The sequence below is a fragment of the Bos taurus genome, chromosome 25, assembly GCF_002263795.3.
Source record: "Bos taurus isolate L1 Dominette 01449 registration number 42190680 breed Hereford chromosome 25, ARS-UCD2.0, whole genome shotgun sequence".
NCBI classification, from domain to species: Eukaryota; Metazoa; Chordata; class Mammalia; order Artiodactyla; family Bovidae; genus Bos; species Bos taurus.
The window spans coordinates 18,658,935-18,679,808 of record NC_037352.1 but is presented as its reverse complement, the minus strand read 5'-3'; the positions used below and the strand labels follow the sequence as shown (position 1 = coordinate 18,679,808).

Genomic DNA, 20,874 nt, shown 5'->3' with positions numbered 1-20,874 from the left:
GAATTATCATAATGGGTTCCATCCTACTCATCAGGGCTTTCAGGCCTGATAAAACAATATTTAATGCTTTCATTGTACAAGTAACAGCATGTTTGGATGTTTCACAGAAATGCAACAAAAGGAAAAAATGACTACTGTTCTCACCTTAACTGATTTGGAATCATTGAATACAAAGTCCAAAATTCATTCACTCAACAAACATTTATTGACAGGCTACTAGTTGCTAGCCAGTATTTTAGGCAGTGGGCGTACAAAGAAGAACATAGCAGTAAGGTCCATGCTCTCATGGAGCATACATTGGAGTGGGGTGGGGACAGATAAATAAGCAAATTGGATTTTGATAAGAGCTGAAGAAAAAAATCAGCTCTTATCTGTGATTGTGAGTGCTGTGATAGAAAGTGTCTGACTGGGGTACAGTCTAGACCTTTCTGAGAAGGCAACACTGAAGTTGAGCTTTAAATAAAAAGGAGCCAGCTTTGCAAAAATACAGGAGGAAACTTCCAGGTTTAGGGACTAGCTAGTGCAGAAACTGGGCTGGAGTATGGCAAGTTCCAAAGAGTGGGAAGAAAGGAATGGTGAAGAGGAGGTCGGGGAGGATAGGGGTAGGAGTAATAGCTAGAGCCTAGTGATCAAAGCGGAGAAGGCAATGGCACCCCACTCCAGTACTTTTGCCTGGAAAATCCCGTGGACGGAGGAGCCTGGTGGGCTGCAGTCCATGGGGTCGCTAGAGTCGGACACAACTGAACGACTTCACTTTCACTTTTCACCTTCATGCATTGGAGAAGGAAATGGCAACCCACTCCAGTGTTCTTGCCTGGAGAATCCCAGGGACGGGGAAGCCTGGTGGGCTGCTGTCTCTGGGGTCGCACAGAGTTGGACATGACTGAAGAGACTTAGCAGCAGTGATCAAAGAGAAGAGTGAAAAGAGTTTAGGTCAGAGAGATGGAGGCTGGGCTCAGAATAGGTAGGCAAAATAAGAGCAAGAAGGAGAAGGATATAGAAAATGATGTTCCTTGTAATTCTGTTGTTTTTCCCAGAGTCTTGCCATATACTATTTTAAGGATACTCTTAGAGTATTGTCTGGAGAAGGGAATAGCTACCCACTCCAGTATTCTAGCCTGGAGAATTCCATGGATTGTATAGTTGGACATGACTGAGCGACTTTCACTTTACTTAGAGTATTGTAGGGGAAAAAAGGTCACCCTGCTGAGAGTGGGAGAGGAGGAGGCAGTGGTTATCTGGGTCTTTTCTGGCAGATGAATCTCAAGCCACAAGTTAAGAATTCAGTGGGATGTTCAATTGAGAGGTTGCCTTTTTCCTTATAGGATTTCATCTTACATGCTTTTTAAAATTCCATAATGGGTATCCCAAATGTGTTCTAGTATATGAATCCTCTTTTGCTTCTAGCTGTGAATTTAGGGCTGAAGATTGGGCACATGATAATAATATGCCCCTGTTGGTCTACAAGATGACCGTTACAATCTAAGTTTGAAGTTGTTTTTCGTAGGAAGGCAGATTTTATGTTGCGCTATTTCCATTTTTGTCTGGTCTGCCTGATGACTAATAACATTCAGCTGAGGTGTGTGTGTAGGTTGGTGCTAAAAGTTCACTCTGGATTACGTTAGATAAATGACCATTGGGGCATAATCCCACTCTGTCGGCATCTTTGGGCTGGCATGTAACCAAGTGATGTAACCTACTTTTGCCTTCTGTTGGGGCCATTCATCTCTAGTAGCCAGTTGCTTCTCAGCTTCACCTTGACCAGATTGTCCACTTGAGAGGCCCAATCAGGACTCCTCCTTGATTTGGCCCTGTTGAGCCAAATGTTTCAGTGGGCTGAAACAGTCAGAATATGCTGTTTCTTTTGAACACCACAACAGTGACTAGTGTGTTCTTTGAGTGAATTGGCTCTTTGAGCTAGGCATTTGAGAGACTTAAATGTTGCTTGGGCTGTTTGTAGTAAAGTTAGTATCAGAAATGCTATGTAAAACTTTTTTTCGTGTTTGCGAAAAATGAATCAGAAATTTTGGACTTGTCACCTGTTTTAAGTTCTAGCATGGGTAAATGGATTATCAAAAGTAACTTGAATAGTCCTGGGCAGTCCTTGGGGTAATGAAGGGGTTGGAGTTGAGCCTGAACTGACTTACTGAACCCCAACTTGAATGTAAATAGGAAGTCTTTGGTTGGCAAGCAAGTGAACAGCTAGAATTAGGCAAACAATAGACTCTACCCTTTATACTGCAGAGTAACTCAAAGAACTGAGAATTGATTATATGTGACGGCTTCCCTGGTAGCTCAGATGGTAAAGAATCTGCCTGCAATGTAGAAGACCCGGATTCAATCCCTGCATCAAGAAGATCCCCTGGAGGAGGGAATGGCTACCCACTCCAGTATTCTTGCCTGGAGAATTCCATGAACAAAGGAGCCTGATGGGCTACAGTCCATGGGATTGTAAAGAATCAGACATGACTGAGTGAGTAACACTTTCACTTACACACACACACACACACACACACACAGGCTTCCCAGATGGCTCTAGTGGTAAACAACCTGCCTGCCAGTGCAGAAGATGCAAGAGACTCAGATTTGATCCCTGGGTCGGATCCTTCCCCTCGATCCCCCTGGAGGAGGGCATAGCAACCCACTCCAGTATTCTTGCCTGGAGAATCCCATGGCCAGAGGACCCTGGTGGGCTACAGTCCATCAGGTCGCAAAGAGTTGGACAGGACTGAAGCAACAGTGCACATGTGCACGCACACACATACACACACACATGCACACATGTGGCTTTGGTCTAGGTTGTATCTTAATGTTGGATTTTAATCTAGCTAATGGATTATTAAGCTGTCCACTATTCATCTTCAGTTATAACTCAAGTATGAAAATACCCTGTAGGCTGAAATTTCATCAGTCAGTTTGGAGACTGGTGGCTCTTATTTGTGAAATGGGTCGGATGGGTAGGAGGGGAACTTGAATACAGGGAGAAGCCATTGACCCCTGCATTGGCCACTAATTGTTTTTGGGGAAAGAATCTACAAACCTAAATGAATTTAGATTCTCAGACCTGAACTGGCCTTTTAATCTAGAGTACCAGTGAGTTTGTTAAACTCCTGGGGCTTTTAGACAAACTCTTCTGAAAGAAGAGTTGATGCCACTTACTTTTGGAGTTGTGGGTGTGCATTGCATTAGATGACTTAAAATTAACCTGATTTTGCTACTGTTTTGTGCTGCAGTAAGAGGAGTTAATTGTACACTGGCTGCCAGTTGTTTTAAGGTGAAGATGTGGTAACTCTGAATGAAACAATGGTAATTACGTGGTGACTCCTGTTCCCCCAGCTCTTGATTACTTACAGTTACCTCTTTGTGTCTATTTACAGATGTTGATACCAGTGAACCAGGATCAATTCTCCCTAAATGTTGGAACAGTGTTCTGAAGCTCTCTGCACAATGGACCAGAGTGTTTCATTGAGTTAGTGTCTTTCAAATCAAATCTAGTTTTACCAGTTCTTGTATCTGTTTTTCTTGGTCATGGAGGAACCTACTTATTTTGGGGGGGAAAGGCGATTACTATAGCACCTGTCTTATTCAATTAGTGAATGATTACAAGTAAGAACTTAACATATTAATTATCTGAAGTGGCTCAAACTAATCTTTTGAAGTTGTGATACGTAGAAAGGGGAAAATGGGAGGGGAGAAATGCCAAATCCTCTTCTTTAAGATGAAACTATTTAAATACCATACATCAGAATAGGGAAGCTCAGTAAAGGGATCTTGAGGTGGTGAATAGTCCTTGTATCAAAATAAATCATTATGGTCAGTGAGTGCCCTGATACCATCCTGATTATATGAAAAAAGTAGGCATCATATTGATGACTATTGACTTCCTGAGGGCCTGTCCTTGTTCAGCAGTGTCCTTTGACCAAGGTGTGTTGTTGGGTTTTGGGCTGGACTGTATCATGCAAGCTTAGATTGCATACTGCTGCAATGCATAATCCTTGTTCCTGTTCTCCCTGCTCTGCTGGAGGATTCAGCCTCAGGACCTGGGGACTGAAAATGATTCTGTCACCAAGGCCTGAAGATCCAGACCAGATATGATGACTGACCAAGGATCTTGGGTAGCATCACTGCATAGTGTAGGACTTGTCATTTTTGCCTTAATCTCTGCTGGTCAGTCTAGGATACAGTGCTTTGGAAAAACTTGCTCTCATTATTTTAAAAGTAGATCATTTCTACCATATCAAGGTCACAGAGTTTGGTTATAGCTTTTAGCTCTTTTTGATTGATGAAGTATTTGGTTTCTGCAATGTTTGCCTAAAAGTGAGTTGGTGTGTGACTATAACTTTGATTCTGAACAAGACTCAAGTCATAGCATTTACTATATTGAATGCATTTAATTCTTTGTCCAGCTAAGAATAAGCAGGAAGAAGACCCTCAAAGAATCTTAGAATATCTGGCATCATAATTTTTCAAACTGGGATATGTAGAGCCCTCTCAGGGGTCATTTGTGGAGTATATCCGTGGTAGACATGGAAAACCCCCTCATCTTGCTGTCTAGCTTCCATTTCACTGCTCCTGCTCCCCACCACCACACCCAAGTTTGACTCTGCTAAAGTTGCTGTTACATTGGGTTTCCCCATAAGATTTCAGTCGATCAGAATGTTTTGAGGCTGAAAACAGATCAAAAAGCAGAAGGTAAATGGGAATCTATAAAGGTTAGTAAACTTGCTTACAGTTACAGAGAAGGTACTGGCAGGTATAGGACTTCTCTGCACTGATTTTGTTTTCTCATTTACACTGCCTTAAATATATCCTTGTAGGCACTCAGTAGAGTTTGTTTGAGTTTAATTGAATCCTTGGTGTTTGGTCTCTTCTATATGCTGTCCAGAATGCCTATGCAAAATGCTGACCTGCATATTCCCATTTCCAGTGACCTGCCTTGGAATATGAACAGGAAAATCCAGGTATATCCATGGACAAAACATTTTTAGAATGGCTCTGTGAAAATATCTACAATTGCTTTGTTCTTTAAAAAAAAAAAATCCGTGAAACAAATTTGTTTCCAATTAAACATTTACTTTATATCTACTTGATGACCACCTAGTGGCTGCCTTTAAACAGGAAGGGAAGGCAAGGAATACCACTCCAGTGAGGGTGCTGGGACTCTAGCAGCATGTGTTCTGGGTGGCAAGATTATAGACGTGCTAGAAGTTCCAGATTCTCAGAGTGATGACGTTTTCTTTATTCTAAGTGAGTACAGTTCAAAAGTAAGGAGTGATGTGTTCATTTTAAAGGATGTTTTTGTGATTCTTTTTCTCCTAGTAAATTAGTTTTTCTTTGAAATAACTAGTCACTTGTCCAGTCATTTACTCAAAACAGTTGGTTATAGCTGATGTCAATGGTAGGAGAATTTTGCTTGGGGGTTTACTAATATTATATGCAACAGAAAAGTCTAAACACCTTTCCAGAGGCATTTAGATAATGTGGGTTCAGTTGCTCGGGAGGAGAACATTTCAGGAAGCAGGCCTTTGGGAGTGCAGAGTGGTGGCAGTGATGATATTGTGGGCCATGTGCACAGGGTGAGGAGAAATTCCATTGGTTGTCCAGCTGGGAAAAGGTAGAAATTGCTAACAGTGGCACTTGATAGGAGAAGAGTGGATCAGGAAGGAACAGGCCCACAAGGTTGCCCAATGCTGGACAACACCATTTACAAGGAGGAGAACGGGGACCTTTGGAGTTGGGTAATCCAGTGCCCCTGACCAGGTCTCTGACGACGGTACTCTCTCCCCTGATTGAAAAGTGTGTTCCTGATGGGAAGGGATGAGTGCAGTGTCTGGTTTGACCAGATTGGTCTTCAAGATTGACTAGTTGGTCATGATTGACTGCTTAAGCCTAACTTCTTTGAGATCTCTCTTTTGACTTTTTGTTTTTGACAAATAAGAAGTTGGTAAACAAGAGCGAACGTATTGTTCCTGGGTCCATTAGGGTTTGAGTTAAGTACATAATACTGTGTGGTGGTGATTGTCATTTAACAATGTCTGTTATCCAAAGGGAACAGTTACATGTAAACTATTGAGGTAATTCATGATTCTCTCATGGGGACTAAATGTGAGTTAAACTACAACTAAAATAATTAAAGAAAATATATTTTGACTTCATAGTTCTGTAACATTACATGGTCTCTTTAGCAGGTCACATTACATCGTTAGTCTTTTAATAGAAATTTTATTCTACCAGGTACTTGTGAATCTGACATAAGGCCAGATTTTCTTCTAGTGCTGAAAATGGCAAGTACTGCTCTGAATTGGTGACAGCTACAGATTTAATGATTAGATCAAGGGAGGCGGCTTCAATTAAATAACTATCAGTTAAGTTGGTTGTAATATGGATCTCTTCTCCTGAGGTTAATTATGCTGTCCCTTCAACAATTTTCTGACATCACTGAGAATCCAACAGTTCACTTCTGACACAAACTGCTTGGAGTTTGTGCAGTTCCCACAGGTTAATGACTCAGTCTCAGGAGACTGCCCCACTTCAAGTGCCAGCCGCAAGTATCAGGTTGTCTCAAATTCCTCCTTGCACTTTTGCCTGGCAGACCTCAAATTTAGGGGTTCCCATGACCACCCTCCCCCACGATGGATAATTTGCTAGAACATATGACTCATTTAGCTGGTAAAATGTGATATTTATGAATTCAGTTTCATTATAAAGGCTACAACTCAGAAACAGCCAAATGGAAGACCTGAATAGGTCAAGATTTGAATTAGGGACACAGAGCTTCCATGTCCCCTCTGGGCATGCCAGCCTCCCAGCACATCAGTGTATTCACCAATCCTGAAGCTCCCCTCTGTGCTAAGTTGCTTCAGTCATGTCTGACTCTTTGCAACCCTATGGACTAGCCTGTCAGGGTCCTCTGTCCATGGGATTCTCTAGGCAAGAATACTGGAGTGGGTTGCCATGCCCTTCTCCAGGGAATCTTCCCAACCCATGGATCAAACCTGCATCCCTTATGTCTGTCTGTATTGGCAAGCAGGTCGTGCCACCTGGGAAGCCATAAACTCCCCTCAGTTCAGTTCATTCACTCAGTCATGTCCTACTCTTTGCAGCACCATGGACTGTAGCACACCAGGCTTCCCTGTCCATCAGCAACTCCTGGAGCTTGCTCAAACTCATGTCCATCGTGCTGGTGATACCATCTAACCGTCTCATTCTCTGTCATCCCCTTCTCCTCCTGCCTTCAATCTTTCCCAGCATCACGGTCTTTTCCAGTGAGTCAGACCTTCGCATCAGGTGGCCAAAATATTGGAGCTTCAGCTTCAGCATCCATCCTTTCAATGAATATTTAGGACTGATTTCTTTTAGGATTGACTGGTTTGATCTCCTTGCAGTCCAATGGACTGTCAAGAGTCTTCTCCAACACCACAGTTCAAAAGCACCAATTCTTTGGCACTCAGCTTTCTTTGTGGTCCAACTCTCACATCCATATATGACTACTAGAAAAACCATAGCTTTGACTATACGGAAGCTCCCCTAGCCTTGTTTCAGTTTCAGTTGCGGTTCCTTTATGTAGGCATAATTTATTAAAGCACTGACCTTTGTTGATGAAACTTCAGCCACCCTTCCCTTCCTTAAGGGCTAAAGGTGGGACTGAAAGTTCTAGTCATATGCCTGGGCTTTCTGACAAAGGTAGCCTCAATTCAAACTATCAAAAAGAAACTCAGGTGTGGTCCAAACCCTGCTCCTTAATGAATAACAAGAAGTCTATCTGTAAAGGAATTCCAGGGGTTTTAGGACCTCTGGTAGTAACTGGGGACAAAGGCCAAATATATTTTTTATTATACCACATTAGTACTCCAGTTGTATCCCCAAAGTAGGAATAAGGTTGTGAGTGTGCTCAATCGCTCAGTCCTGTCCAACTCTTTGCAACTCTTTGTGATCTTGTGGACTATGACCCAGTCTCCTCTCTCCATGGAGTTCTCCAGCCAAGAATATTGGAGTGGGTTGCTACTTCCTCCTTGAGGGGATCTTCGCCACCCAGGGATTGAATCCCATCTCCTTGCATTGGCAGGCAAATTCTTTACCACTAAGCCACCAGGAATAAGGTTACTGAAAGTTGATTTTGGTGATAAGTAACAATATGCATTTAGTTTTAATTTGATGGCTTTTTTTTTTTGGTCAAGAGAGTGCAAATTGCATAGTTTCAGATTACAAGGAGCAAACTCTTCCCTCAGTCAGTATGAAATGGCACTCAGAATGTGTTATATATATATTTTAATTTAATACATGCATGCCCTAATGCAATAAAGAAGCTCACTTTTAGGAAATCAGATACATAGAAATCATGCTTCCTTTGACTGTGAATTTAAAGTTTCATGTGTACATAGTGCACAGGTAAGAGTATCTGTGTAGTCGCATCTGAACTTCACCATGTACTTGTCACTTGACCTTGGATGAGCCACTTAGCATCTCTAAGCCTTGTTTCCTTCATGTATTAAGTGAAAATAATCACAGTAAATAGTTGTGAGGAGTCGATAAGACATTTGCAGGACACGGCACAATGCCTGGCATATAAATAAACATTTAATAATGTTAGTTATTATTAACTGCCTGCATGTACAGTGAAACATGGATTGGCCGCTCCCAACAGGCCAGGAACGATACCATTTCGCCTTCTCTTATATGGGAAGTATGGGACAGTGTATAAAACATTGCTAGGCACATAGTAGACACAAGTTATCTATCACTTGAAAATAAAACCAGGTCTGGGTATCTGGGAAATACTGGAGTAACTCTGTAATGGAAACTTCCAGCCTGTTTCCAAAGCTAGCCTAAAACCCAGAGATGGAAAATCTTCCTCCTGAAACCATATAGAGCATGCATGAGTCTAGCAATGGGGACAGGAGATCAGTGGCTAGGATATTGTTGGATCCAAAAGTGGGAAACTGATCCAGGAGACATTTTTATCATTGGCAGCACGCCTTGAGATTCAATGAGGTTGGGAAAACCACATGAGAGTTTGGGAAGGAAGCAACAGATTTATTTCAGCCCATCCAGACACTCTTTGAAAGTCCACTGGCAAATACCATGTTTTGTGTATTGCTTCTCAGAGAAAATGAAAAACCTGGATCTGCTGTCAAAGGGCTTAGCAACTCCTTGAAGTTCACTTCTTGGGGAAGTCCCCAAGGACTAATTCTCCCTGTATCTTACCCATCTGTAGATTCTACTTTAGTAGACCACCACTGGACTCAGTTCTAGTCTAGAGTCTGCCACCAGTTCTGTGTCTCCTTGGGCAAGTTACACCCACTCTAGGAGCCTATTTCCTTACCTGCAACGAAGAATTTGGTACTAAATCACTGTTCCCCAAAGTGTGGCTTTGGTTACATTGTTAGTGTATGTGCTGCTGAAATGAGTGTACAAAGGGGTGTTTTTTTAATACTATTGATGGTACATGAGATGATTTTTGCCTGATGAATACTTTTTATCCTATATTTTTTTAACGTGTATTAATGAAAGCGTAACTAGCATATCAGACCTATGACTTCATGGATAATGTTACTTTCAGTTCAGTTCAGTCGCTCAGTCATGTCCAACTGTTTGCAACCCCATGAATCGCAGCACGCCAGGCCTCCCTGTCCATTACCAACTCCCGGAGTTCACTCAAACTCATGTCCATCAAGTCGGTAGGGTGATATTAAAGTAGATTTTTTTTTTTTATCCTTTCAAGAAAAACCTTAGAGGAACGATAGTTGGGGTGGTAAATGGATGTAGAAGATCATAAAGGTTGTGTAGGAATAGCTGATGTGTTTATAAGTTCTAAGACTAAGTAATTCTAGTGCAGTGCCATACTTTCTTTATGAAAGCCTTTGTGGTGATGGACTCAATAGACAGGTCTAAATTTGAGTGGCTTTAAAAAACTTGCTTAACTTAAGCAAATTGACAAATTTATTTTTATGCATTCATGGTGAAAATGCCCATAAGTTGGTTGTGTAGAATTTAAATTAGCATAGACTTTAGAAGTGGTGGCTTTTTTTAAATAACAAAGAATGAATAATGTTGCTTCCTCTCACTTTTAGCAGATTCCTCAAAACCTGGATTGATCTTTAGTTCTTTTCACCCCTTGTTGTTGGAACTCCCTAAGACAGGAGTTAGGGGTTCCCATTTGTTCTGTTGGGGAGGAAGAAAAAGCCACCCCCATCTCTTGAATACATGCATGCCTATGCCTGCTTTCTCTGTTCTGGAGATGCTGAGGCTGCCCCATCCTAATGATCTCTGCCTTACTTCTTCTTGGTAGCCGCTTTAAAGGTGCAGTGTGATGTATACCCTAAAATGAACATAAATTCTGAGGCAAGGTTTTTTAAAATTTCATATCACTTTTTGTTGTATTGGTTTTCACACAGTGGGAATCTTGAGAAGTAAAACGAGCAGTGGTAGAAATGAAATAAACTTGTGGGAGGTACTTTCTTTTTAAGCAAAACCCAGAAAAAATAGTGCAATCTTGATTGTGTAGTAGGAGCCAAGAAATCTGCTTTCAGATGTAGTCTATGATTTAGAGGTTTTTTTTTTAAGTATTAATTATTTGTGTTACTTTGACATTTTCTGTGTATCTTAACACTGTCATCATTCATTATCTACATTTAGTTGTTAACCTCTCTTCTGTAAATGATATTGTTCTATTTCGTTCTCAACGTAAAGGGCCATTCATCTGATACAGCATCTTGTAATAAATTGTTTCATGTTTCAAACTGTAGTTTTTAAAAGTTGCTATAAAGATGGTTTCAAGTCTTTTATTTTTCTGAACCATGTGTTATCTAGTCAGTTCAGTTCAGTCGCTCAGTTATATCTGACTCTGCAACCCCATGGACTGCAGCATGCTAGGCTTCCCTGTTGATCACCAGCTCCTGAAGCTTGCTCAGACTCTGTCCATCGAGTCAGTGATGCCATCCAACCATCTCATCCTCTGTCATCCCCTTCTCCTCCGGCCTTCAATCTTTCCCAGCGTCAGGGTCTTTTCCAGTGAGTCAGATCTTCACATCAGGTGGCCAAAGCTTTAGCATCACTCCTTCCAATGAATATTCAGGGCTGATCTCCTTTAGGATTGACTGGTTTGATCTCCTTGCAGTCCAAGGGACTCTCAAGAGTCTTCTCCAGCACCACAGTTAAAAAGCATCAGTTGTTTGGCACACAGCATTCTTTATGGGCCACCTCTCACATCCATACATGACTACTGGAAAAACCACAGCTGTGGCTAGATGGACCTTTGTCAGCAAAGTAATGTCTCTGCTCTTTAATGTGCTCTCTAGGTTGGTCGTAGCTTTTCTTCCAAGGAGCAAGCGTCTTTTCATATCATGGCTGCAGTCACACCTACAGTGATTTTGGAACCCAAGAAACTAAAGTCTGTCACTGTTTCCATTGTTTGCCCATCTGTTTGCCATGAAGTGATGGGACCCGATGCCATGATCATAATTTTTGGAATGTTGAGTTTAAACCAACTTTTTCACTCTCCTCTTTCACTTTCATCAAGAGGATCTTCAGTTCCTCTTCACTTTATGCCATAATGGTGCTTGTCTGAGGTTATTGATATTTTTCCCAGCAATCTTGATTCCAGCTTGTGCTGCATCCAGCCCCAAGTTACTCATGATGTACTCTGCAGATTAAATAAGCAGGGTGACAATATACAGCCTTGAGGTACTCCTTTCCCAATTTGGAACCAGTCTGTTGCTCCATGTCCGGTTCTAACTGTTGCTTCCTGACCTGCATACAGATTTCTCAGGAGGCAGGTAAGGTGGTCTGGTAGTCCCATCTCTTGAAGAATTTTCCACAGTTTGTTGTGATCCACACAGTCAAAGGCTTTGGTATAGTCAGTGAAGCAGAGGTAGATGTTTTTCTGGAACTCACATGCTTTTTCTGTGATCCAATGGATGTTGGCAATTTGATCTCTGGTTCCTCTGCCTTTTCTAAATCTAGCTTGTACCTCTGGAGGTTCTCAGTTCATGTACCATTGAAGCCTGGCTTGGAGAATTTTGAGCATTACTTTACTAGCATGTGAGATGAGTGCAATTGTGTGGTAGTTTGAACATTCTTTGGCATTGCCTTTCTTTGGGGTTGGAATGAAAACTGACCTTTTCCAGTCCTGTGGCCACTGCTCAGTTTTCCAAATTTGCTGGCATATTGAATGCAGCACTTTCACAGCATCATCCTTTAGGATCTTTTAGTTATCTAGTCAAGATTAGGTTAAAATAGAACAAAATGGTGACAGTGCTGTAACTTAAGATTCTTTTCTTCCTTCATTTTTTCTCTGTCATTGGTTTAATACAAAGTTTTCACATGATTTCATAATGAGAAACTCTCAGATGTTCCCCAATCGAGGTGGCATCTAATGTTCCAAGCCACAAGCTCTCAAACTTTGTAAATTTTGGTTTTGTTATCCATACTATCTTGTCTCCCAAGAAGAAGTAGTAAATTGTATTACTTAGCATATTGGAAAAATCTGTATTCAAGACTATTTTGCAGGATTAAAAAAATCTCTTTTCTTGCTAAAGTCTGTTTCATGACTTGCACAATACTCATCCTTTGCACACATTTACAAGACCCACCTTACTCAGGGTAGGTGTCAGGTTTTTGACAGTCTGTTTCCCTTAGGGCTTCCCTGATGGCTCAGTGGCAAAGAATCCACCTGCAATGCAGGAGGTGTAGAATCTATCCCTGGGTTGGGAAGATCCTCTGGAGAAGGAAATGGCAGCTCACTACAGCATCTTGCTCCTTTCCTGTCTCCTGAGAAACCTGTATGAAGCAACAGTTAGAACTGAACATGAAACAACTGACTGTTTCCAGATTTGGAAAGGAGTGCGACAAGGCTGTGTATTGTCATTTTGCTTATTTAACTTATATGTGAAGTACATCATGTGAAATGCCATGCTGCATGAAGCACAAACTGGAATTAAGATTGCTGGGAGAAATATCAATCACTTGAGATATGCAGATGATACCATTCTAATGGCAGAAATTAAAGAGCCTCTTGGGCTTCCCTTGTGGCTCAGCTGGTAAAGAATTCGCCTGCAATGCAGGAGACCTGGGTTTGATCCCTGGGTTGGGAAGATCCCCTGGAGAAGGGAAAGGCTACCCACTCCAGTATTCTTACCTGGAGAATACCATGAACTGTATAGTCTGTGGGGTCACAAAGAGTCGGATATGACTGAGCGACTTTCACAAAGAACCTATTGATGAAGGTGAAAAAGGAGAGTCAAAAAGCTGACTTAAAACTCACCATTCAGAAAACTAAGATCATGATATCCAGTTCCATCGCTTCGTAGCAAATAGAAGGGGAAAAAGTAGAAGCATTGGCAAATTTTCTTTCCTTGGGCTCCAAAATCACTGTGGACGGTGACTGCAGCCATGACATTAAAAGACGCTTGCGCCTTGGAAGAAAAGCTGTGACAAACCTAGATAGTATATTAAAAATCAGACATTACTTTGCTGACAAAGGTCCGTATAGTCAGATTTATGATTTTTCCAACAGTCATGTATGTATGTGACAGTTGAATCATAAAGAAGACTTGAGCACTGAAGAATTGATTCTTTAGAATTGTGCTGGAGAGAAGGTTCCTAAGAGTCCCTTGGACTGGAAGGAGATGAAACCAGTCAATTGTAAAGGAAATTAACCCTGAATATTCTTTGTAAGGAATGATGCTGAAGCTGAAGCTCCAGTACTTTTTGGCCATCTGATGCAGAGAGCTGACTTGTTGGAAAAGAGCCTGATGCTGGAAAAGATTGAAGACAGAGGAGAAAGGGGTGGTAGAGGGATGAGATGGTTGGATGGCATCACCAACTCAATGAACGTGAATTTGAGCAAACCCTGGGAGATAGTGAACTCCTGGCATGCCACCGTCCATGGGGTCACGACTTAGCAACTGAATAACAACTATTTCCCTAGGTGCAAAGGCTAGTCATTATTTATAGATAATTGCTGATGAGTCTGGAGAAATTCTGAAAGGGGATATGTAAGGATTGTGACTTTTATCCTTGGTCTATAGACTAGAATTTGCAAACCTAGAGTGAGGTTGTTTAACACCTTCTCTTCTTAGGAAATTGCCATTGGATCAGTCGGTCTTGGTTCAGATCTCTTGTGGGCAGCTGAATAGTTGGGCTTTTAAAAATGAAAAGTGAAAGTGAAGTCACTCAGTCTTGTCCGACTCTTTGTGACCCCATGGACTGTAGCCTATCAGGTTCCTCTGTCCATGGGATTTTCCAGGCAAGAGTGCTGGAGTGGATTGCCATTTCCTTCTCCAGGGGATCTTCTGACCCAGGAATCAAACCCGGGTCTCCTGCGTTGCCCACAGACGCTTTACCGTCTGAGCCACCAGGGAAGCTTAGGCACATAAAAAAATGCTTCTTTCCCAATCATAGAAATAGTTATCTCCATGATAGTATAACCTCCATCTATGGAGTATAAGTACTCAGGACCACAATTTATTTATTTATTTTTTTTAGGACCACACATTTAAAAAGATAAATTTAATACTGAGTCAGAATGAAAGATGTGCAAACGTAGTAGTAGAGTTCAAAACCTTTTCAGGCCATTCTTACACGTTTCTGGCGCCACTTTGGTTTTCTCTTGGTAGGCTAACCTTTTATTCATTGGGAGCCTTTTCACTTCTAAAATAAAGCCTTTTAGGATGCTGAAACTTGAACTTTAATGGTAAGTTAAAGTGAAAAAAAAAAAAGGTGTACTCAGAGACTTTCTAACTCTTGACTTTAAACCTTCCTTTTAGAGAACCAGACTTGCTTAATTTATTAGAGCATTTGCTTTTCTAAGTTTCCAGCTCACAACCATTCCGTGGCCCAGCAGAAAGAGATAATAAAAAGTTAAGTAACAGGTAAAAATCTTTTACAGTTGCCTTTTCCCCAGTTGGAAGCAGAATTTTTCTTTCCCTCTGGGCAGTTTGGCCTCTAAGCTCCTCCTTTTTCTGATTTGAAACTCTACTATTTGCGTACAGTGTTTAAATTGATTCACTCACAACCAAGTTCTGAATGTCTCCAGCATTAGTACCTTTGACTCAGGAAGCTTAAGCAAAAGATTATAATAGTGGTTTAACAGGACAAAACCTTTAAAAACATACTTGAAGGTTGTTTTTACTCAAGATTTCCAAACAGATACAAACTGTTTTCAAAGAAAAGCCAGTCTATGTGGTTTTCAACTTAGACATACATGAGCAGGGAAGCAGCTTTCCCAGATGGAATGTGGGTCTTTCATAGAGAACTTGTGAAGCTGAAAACTAGTCTTGTTAAGTCTTGGCCTCCAGACTTGATTCTTTCACTGTTATATTTAAAGTGAAGTATGTGTAGTCTGAATTTTTCTTAAGGATCAACTCTAGAATGGGGTGCATAGTGCTTCAGGGAAAATAAATGTGTTTATATGCTACCAGATTTTCATCTAGTAAATTTGAGTGTCTTTTGTGGACCTTGTTTTTAAAAGCTTTATGGTAAGAAAACGGATATAAAAACAAGTGAAGGTGTGAAGAGACAGAGAGGCTCTAGGTCACCTTGAAGGAGTCAGGAGAGGATTCCTATAAGAAGTAAAATCTGAGCTGGGATTGAAATACCAAGACTAGAGAAGGAGGAGGCATTCCAAACACAAGTAACAGTATGTGTAAAACTACAGTGAGTTAAGAGGCCATGGCATCTTGGGAAGCGGCAGACGTTTCAGTATGCCCGAGGGATGTGGAGTGAACAGGAGAAAGGCAGTAATTGAGGCTAAAGTAAAAAAAAAAACCTTGTATACCTTATTAAAGTTGTATTTGTAGGTGAAGGGGAGCTATTAAATAATTTTGAGTAGAGGCATGGCATATTCACATGGGCTATGTGTGTGTTGAAAAGATCACTCCAGTGGCAGTTTGGAAGAGAGATTAAAGGGAGCAATCCCAGAAGCAGGTACTGAGAGAATACTGCAGTAAAGATGGCAGAGGCCTGAACTGTAAAATTACTGAGGGAATGGTAGATATTCAGGAGTTAGAGCTTAACAAAGTTTGTCATAATCTGTTGAAAAGTTCTTTGCTTGCATATCCCACGTGGGTTTTAGGCTAAAAGGTGCTCAGCTCCAGAAGTTGCTCAGAGACCCAAGCTGATGTGGGTTCCAACATCATGTGTTGTACCATCTGTATTGTCTTGGTCACCATGGCAAGGGAAGAGATGGCTGAGATGTCTTGTGCACCTTTAGGCTTGGGCTTGGAAATGTAAGTATCAAATCTGCCTACAGCTCATTGTGTCATTTCTGCCTATACCTGTTTGGCCAGAAATGGACACATTTCCTCATCTAACTGAAGAGGCTGGGAAGCTGGGGGAACTGGTGAAATGTTGGATGAGCTTCTCTGTCTGTGCTACAGTGTAGGGTCGTAAGTGAGGTGCTTTATTTCTGAGTGTATTCCCTTATTTGTAAAATAGGAACATCAAGAGTACCAGCCTCACTCCCAGAGACTCTTTTAGAGGATCCCCAAGACACTTTTCATAGTATCTGAAAAACCAGATTCTCTTCTTGGTAGTACTGACATCATTTGTCCTTTATACTTTCATTCTCTCAGGAGTTTTATAGAGTCTACATGGTGTGTTATATCACAAAAGATTGAATGAGAAGCACATATGGGAAATTAGCTGTCTTCTAAGCCAGACCTTAGAGACATTTGCGAAAATGTAAAACAATGTTGTTGTTCTTATTAAGTTTTTGGAAATACAGTTATTTTTCATAAAATTGTCATTTATGTTAACATATAATGATTTATTATTGATAATTTATTTTTTAGAAGCTATTAGGAGAAGGCAATGGCACCCCACTCCAGTACTCTTGCCTGGAAAATCCCATGGACGGAGGAGCCTGGTGGGCTGCAGTCCGTGGGGTCGCTAAGAGTCGGACATGACTGAGCAACTTCACTTTTACTTTTCACTTTCATGCATTGGAGAAGGAAGTGGCAACCCACTCCAGTGTTCTTGCCTGGAGAATCCCAGGGATGGCGGAGCCTGGTGGGCTGCCATCTATGGGGTCACACAGAGTCGGACACGACTGAAACGACTTAACAGCAGCAGCATTATTTTCTTAGACTTCCCCTTTCCCTAATTCTTCAATATTTTTGTTCTTTGTACTATACATACTTCGATAACCTTGCTTAAAATGCATACATATATGATAACACATTATGTGTCTTTATTTTTATTTTTAAAATTTTTATCTTATATTAACAGTGTTATGTTAGTTTCAGATATATAGTAAAGTGATTATCCAAACACAGGTATCTATTCTTTTTCAAATTCTTTTCCCATTTAGTTATTACAGAGTATTGAACAGAATTCTCTGGGGGTGCTTGTTGTAGGTCCTTGTTGGTTATCTATTTTAAATATAGCAGTGATGTTTTAAATGAATTAATACAATATTTTTTAATTTTTCAGTTAAAAAAAGTACCAGCCTCATAGCGCAGCTTTAGGGATGTCACAACTGCTGTCACAACTCTAAAATGCCTAGCATTGTGTCTGGCACAATAAAGATATTGGAGGGAATCTTTAAGTTTGATCTTGAATTTTTCTTATTATGTGCTGTAGGTGGGTGTCCTGTCATGTCCGACTCTTTTGCAACCCCATGGACTGTAGCCTGCCAGGCCCCTCTGTCCATGGAATTTCCCAGGTAATACTGGAGTGGAGTGCCATTTCCTTCTCCAGGGGATTATCCCAACACAGGAGTCAAACCTGAGTCTCCTGAATCTCCTGCATTGGCAGAGGGATTCTTTACCACTGAGCCACCTGTTATTATTTACTTAGTGGATTATAACCAACAATTAAAAACCAAGTTAAAAAAAGAAGCAGCGTAAATTAGAGTTCATCATCGAAGTGAGTAAATATTGCTTCATAAGTTGTATGTGTGTGTATGTATATATATGCATTTGGTCAGGATATAACTTGTTTCTCACAGATTGTTGAAGTTCAAGTTGGAAAGACACTGATTTAGTTCAAGCTCTCATTTTACAGTGACTGAAAGACTTAAATATACTAAACAAAAAAATGACTGTATTCTACTGTACTTTTTTGAAAGAGGCAGTTTAAACTGCGTTAATGTGTTTACTTATTTTTGGTTGCCCTGGGTCTTCGTTGCTGTGCACAGGCTTTCTCTAGTTGGGGCGAGTGGGGGCTGCTCTCTGTTGCAGTGCGCTGGCTTCTCATTGCAGTGGCTTCTCTTGTGAAGCTCCTAGGTGCCTGGGCTATAGTAATTGCAGCACACGAACTCAATAGCTGTGACTCACGAGCCTTAAAGAGTGTGGGCGCCAGTTGTTGTGCGTACTGGCTCAGTGGTTGTGGTGCAACAGGCTTTAGTTGCTCCACAGCATGTGGAATCTACCAATATCAAGGATCAGACGCATGTCCCCTGCATTGGCAGGCAGGTGTCCATCCACTGTACCACCAGGGAAGTCCATGTTTTCAAAAAGTAGGCTTGAAAAACATTATCCTTAACTTTGAGAAAGAGTAGAACATGGATTTGAATTTAGAAAGTGTTTGTTAGATGCCAGTTAGCCCTTTTCATTTTACCATATACACTTCCTGCCTTCTTGGAACTGTAATCTAAGATGTAGTCACTAAAACAGTAACATCTTTTCTGTACTTGTCATTTTTTGCCAGCTCCTGAGAGCCATGAATATATATGTTCCATAGGGGTAAAATGCAGAATAGTAGAAATAATTATTTATTATAATAGGGGGTCATCATAGACAATAAAAAATATTCAGTCAGAAGAACTTACTGAGGAAGGAGTTAATGAAATATTTTCTTTTTCTGTTTTTTCTGTTTTTGACCTGTAAGAAACAAGTACGAAACTTGTATTTAAGTTTAGCAAAGTATTTAAGTGACTTCTCTTACAATGAGTAGTGATGTCAGCAAACTGATGTGCAGTGAGCAACCTGCTGTGTCTTTTTCAGAGCAGTGGTGGATAATAATGCTTCCATTTTGATTAGCCCATGCTGAGTGAATAGGAGTTAATCCTGGCTGCCTGGCAGAAGTAGATTTGTTATATAATTTATGGTACCCAGAAGCCCTTTGAGGAGGTCTTTATCATCTTATTATCCAGACAGTATCCATCTAGGCCTGAAGATTAATTTTTGTTGTTCTCATCTAGTTCCACCAGACTGATTTAACAGCAACTTGCTGTTAAATGCTGGCACTTGGTTTTTGCTTTTGACACAAAGGTATGCTAATCAAGAATGGCTGTTAGGAATCCTGTAATGTTTCAATTAGTGATTTATTGTCATTTAGAGGGTTTTGTCCCCCCCCCCCCCCATTAAACTGATTTAACTTCTGAAAAATGAGTCAATTCAGGGTTTCAAACATTTCTTCTTCAACTAGCCACCAGAAAAGGTTTACTAATGACTCTGTCTTGTAAATTGCTGCTGCGGTTCATTTGTGTCAGTCCCATCACTGCTGAAACAAATGCAGGAGGAGTGTCAGTTTAGTTTTCCTCTGTCTGGCACTTGGACTTCTTAACTCTATTACTGGAGATGCCTGCTGTTAAACAACCTGTACTCTTTTTTATGACTTGCTGAGAAGTCATGTGGTACTGTGATCCCTGTCCCCAACTACCAGCCTTTAAACTTACAATTTTCAATGTATTGTGTTAAAACAGACTTCTAATTCTGGATATTTTTCTTTTCAGTTTTAAACCTAAAGGTGGAAGTTCTATTTTTAGAAAATACTCTCATAGAAAAGTCACTGGTGTTGCTACCCCAAATACTAGGCCTAAGGGTGGGAAGAGCAAGAGCTGACTGTTTCACATGGCTAAGCAGAATGTGTGGGCTGGTCTGCCAGCCAGCAGAGGTGGAAGCTGCCCTTTGCTTTCTTGGCAAGTACATCTGGCTGTGAAGGCCCTGATTAGTACTTTAGGTTTTGGCCTTTTCTTGGCAGTTATGTGAAACATAGTCTATTGTCTCCAGTGGTTCTAAAGAGATGCAGAGCCTTGATGGTCCACATCCCTTATCCTCTTTACAGGAAATGTGCTTCATCCCTCAGAATTAAAAGCCAATCTGTCATCAGGCAAATTTTTGAAAATACTACAGTGGAAAAAAATATCTTAAGTAGTGTAAAACTTAAAGTGAGTTCTTCATGTTCACTATATAATAGCATGCAAACAAGCTGCTGGCTTTTGCCCTTACATCTCTAGACACCTAGAAGTCATTCCTTTGTTTGTTGTGATAGAGAAGAAGCAGTTTGGACCAGCACCAGGAGGTTTTTCATTGCTTGGAGAACCCTTGGAGCTTCGTACAGTGCTGCACGGCTATGGCTTGAATAAACTGTCTGGACTTTCACCCTTGCTTGAAGGACAGGCAGGACTGATTTCCATTATTATGTGGATTTTTTCCAGGGGACTAAGTTGCAGGTCAAAAAGAGGTACTACAGGGTGAACATCTCCCAATTTCAGCTTCAAATTTTGGCTTTTGCTGTGTTTGAGGTGAAAATTAACTTGTAGAATAAGGAGAGATGGGACTATATACTGCTGACTGAGAAGCTGTGTTTGTATCACATTATCTGGTTAACTGATGAGGTAGGGAATAATTTGAAACAATGAGACAATTTCCTGTTTTCTCTTTGAGGGTAGTGGGGTGTTGAGAGGCAGGGTGTCCAGGGATTGGATCTTAGGAACCAGCTCTTGAGTGGTGAAATTAAGGCCTACTCTACATCCTTAGGGCTTAGGTTCCTTGACTGTTGAGTATTTGATAACAATATAGAATTGGTACAAATAGCTATCATCTATTGAGAACTAACTGTGCTACGGACAGTGCTAAGCATGTCGTACTTATCATTTATTTAATTTTGAGTTAATACATTTAAGTGCATAGACTAGTACCTTGTACAGAG

General features: G+C 40.9%; 1 protein-coding gene across 12 annotated transcripts in view; it reads left to right on the top strand.

Annotated features, from left to right (window-relative positions):
* DCUN1D3 (defective in cullin neddylation 1 domain containing 3) overlaps positions 1–20,874 on the top strand; it is a 60,193-nt gene that overhangs the window by 2,161 nt on the left and 37,158 nt on the right. For 2 of the 12 annotated variants that reach the window (XR_009492787.1, XM_059881177.1), the window contains exons 2-4: positions 2,245–2,473; positions 3,378–3,469; positions 4,886–4,961. The exons of 4 other annotated variants lie outside the window; for them this stretch is intronic. The gene's annotated coding sequence lies outside the window, so the exon portion shown is untranslated. The remainder of the gene's footprint in view (positions 1–2,244; positions 2,474–3,377; positions 3,470–4,885; positions 4,962–20,874) is intronic. 6 more of the 12 variants (XM_059881182.1, XM_005224703.5, XM_059881178.1 and 3 more) reach the window with 4 other exon arrangements.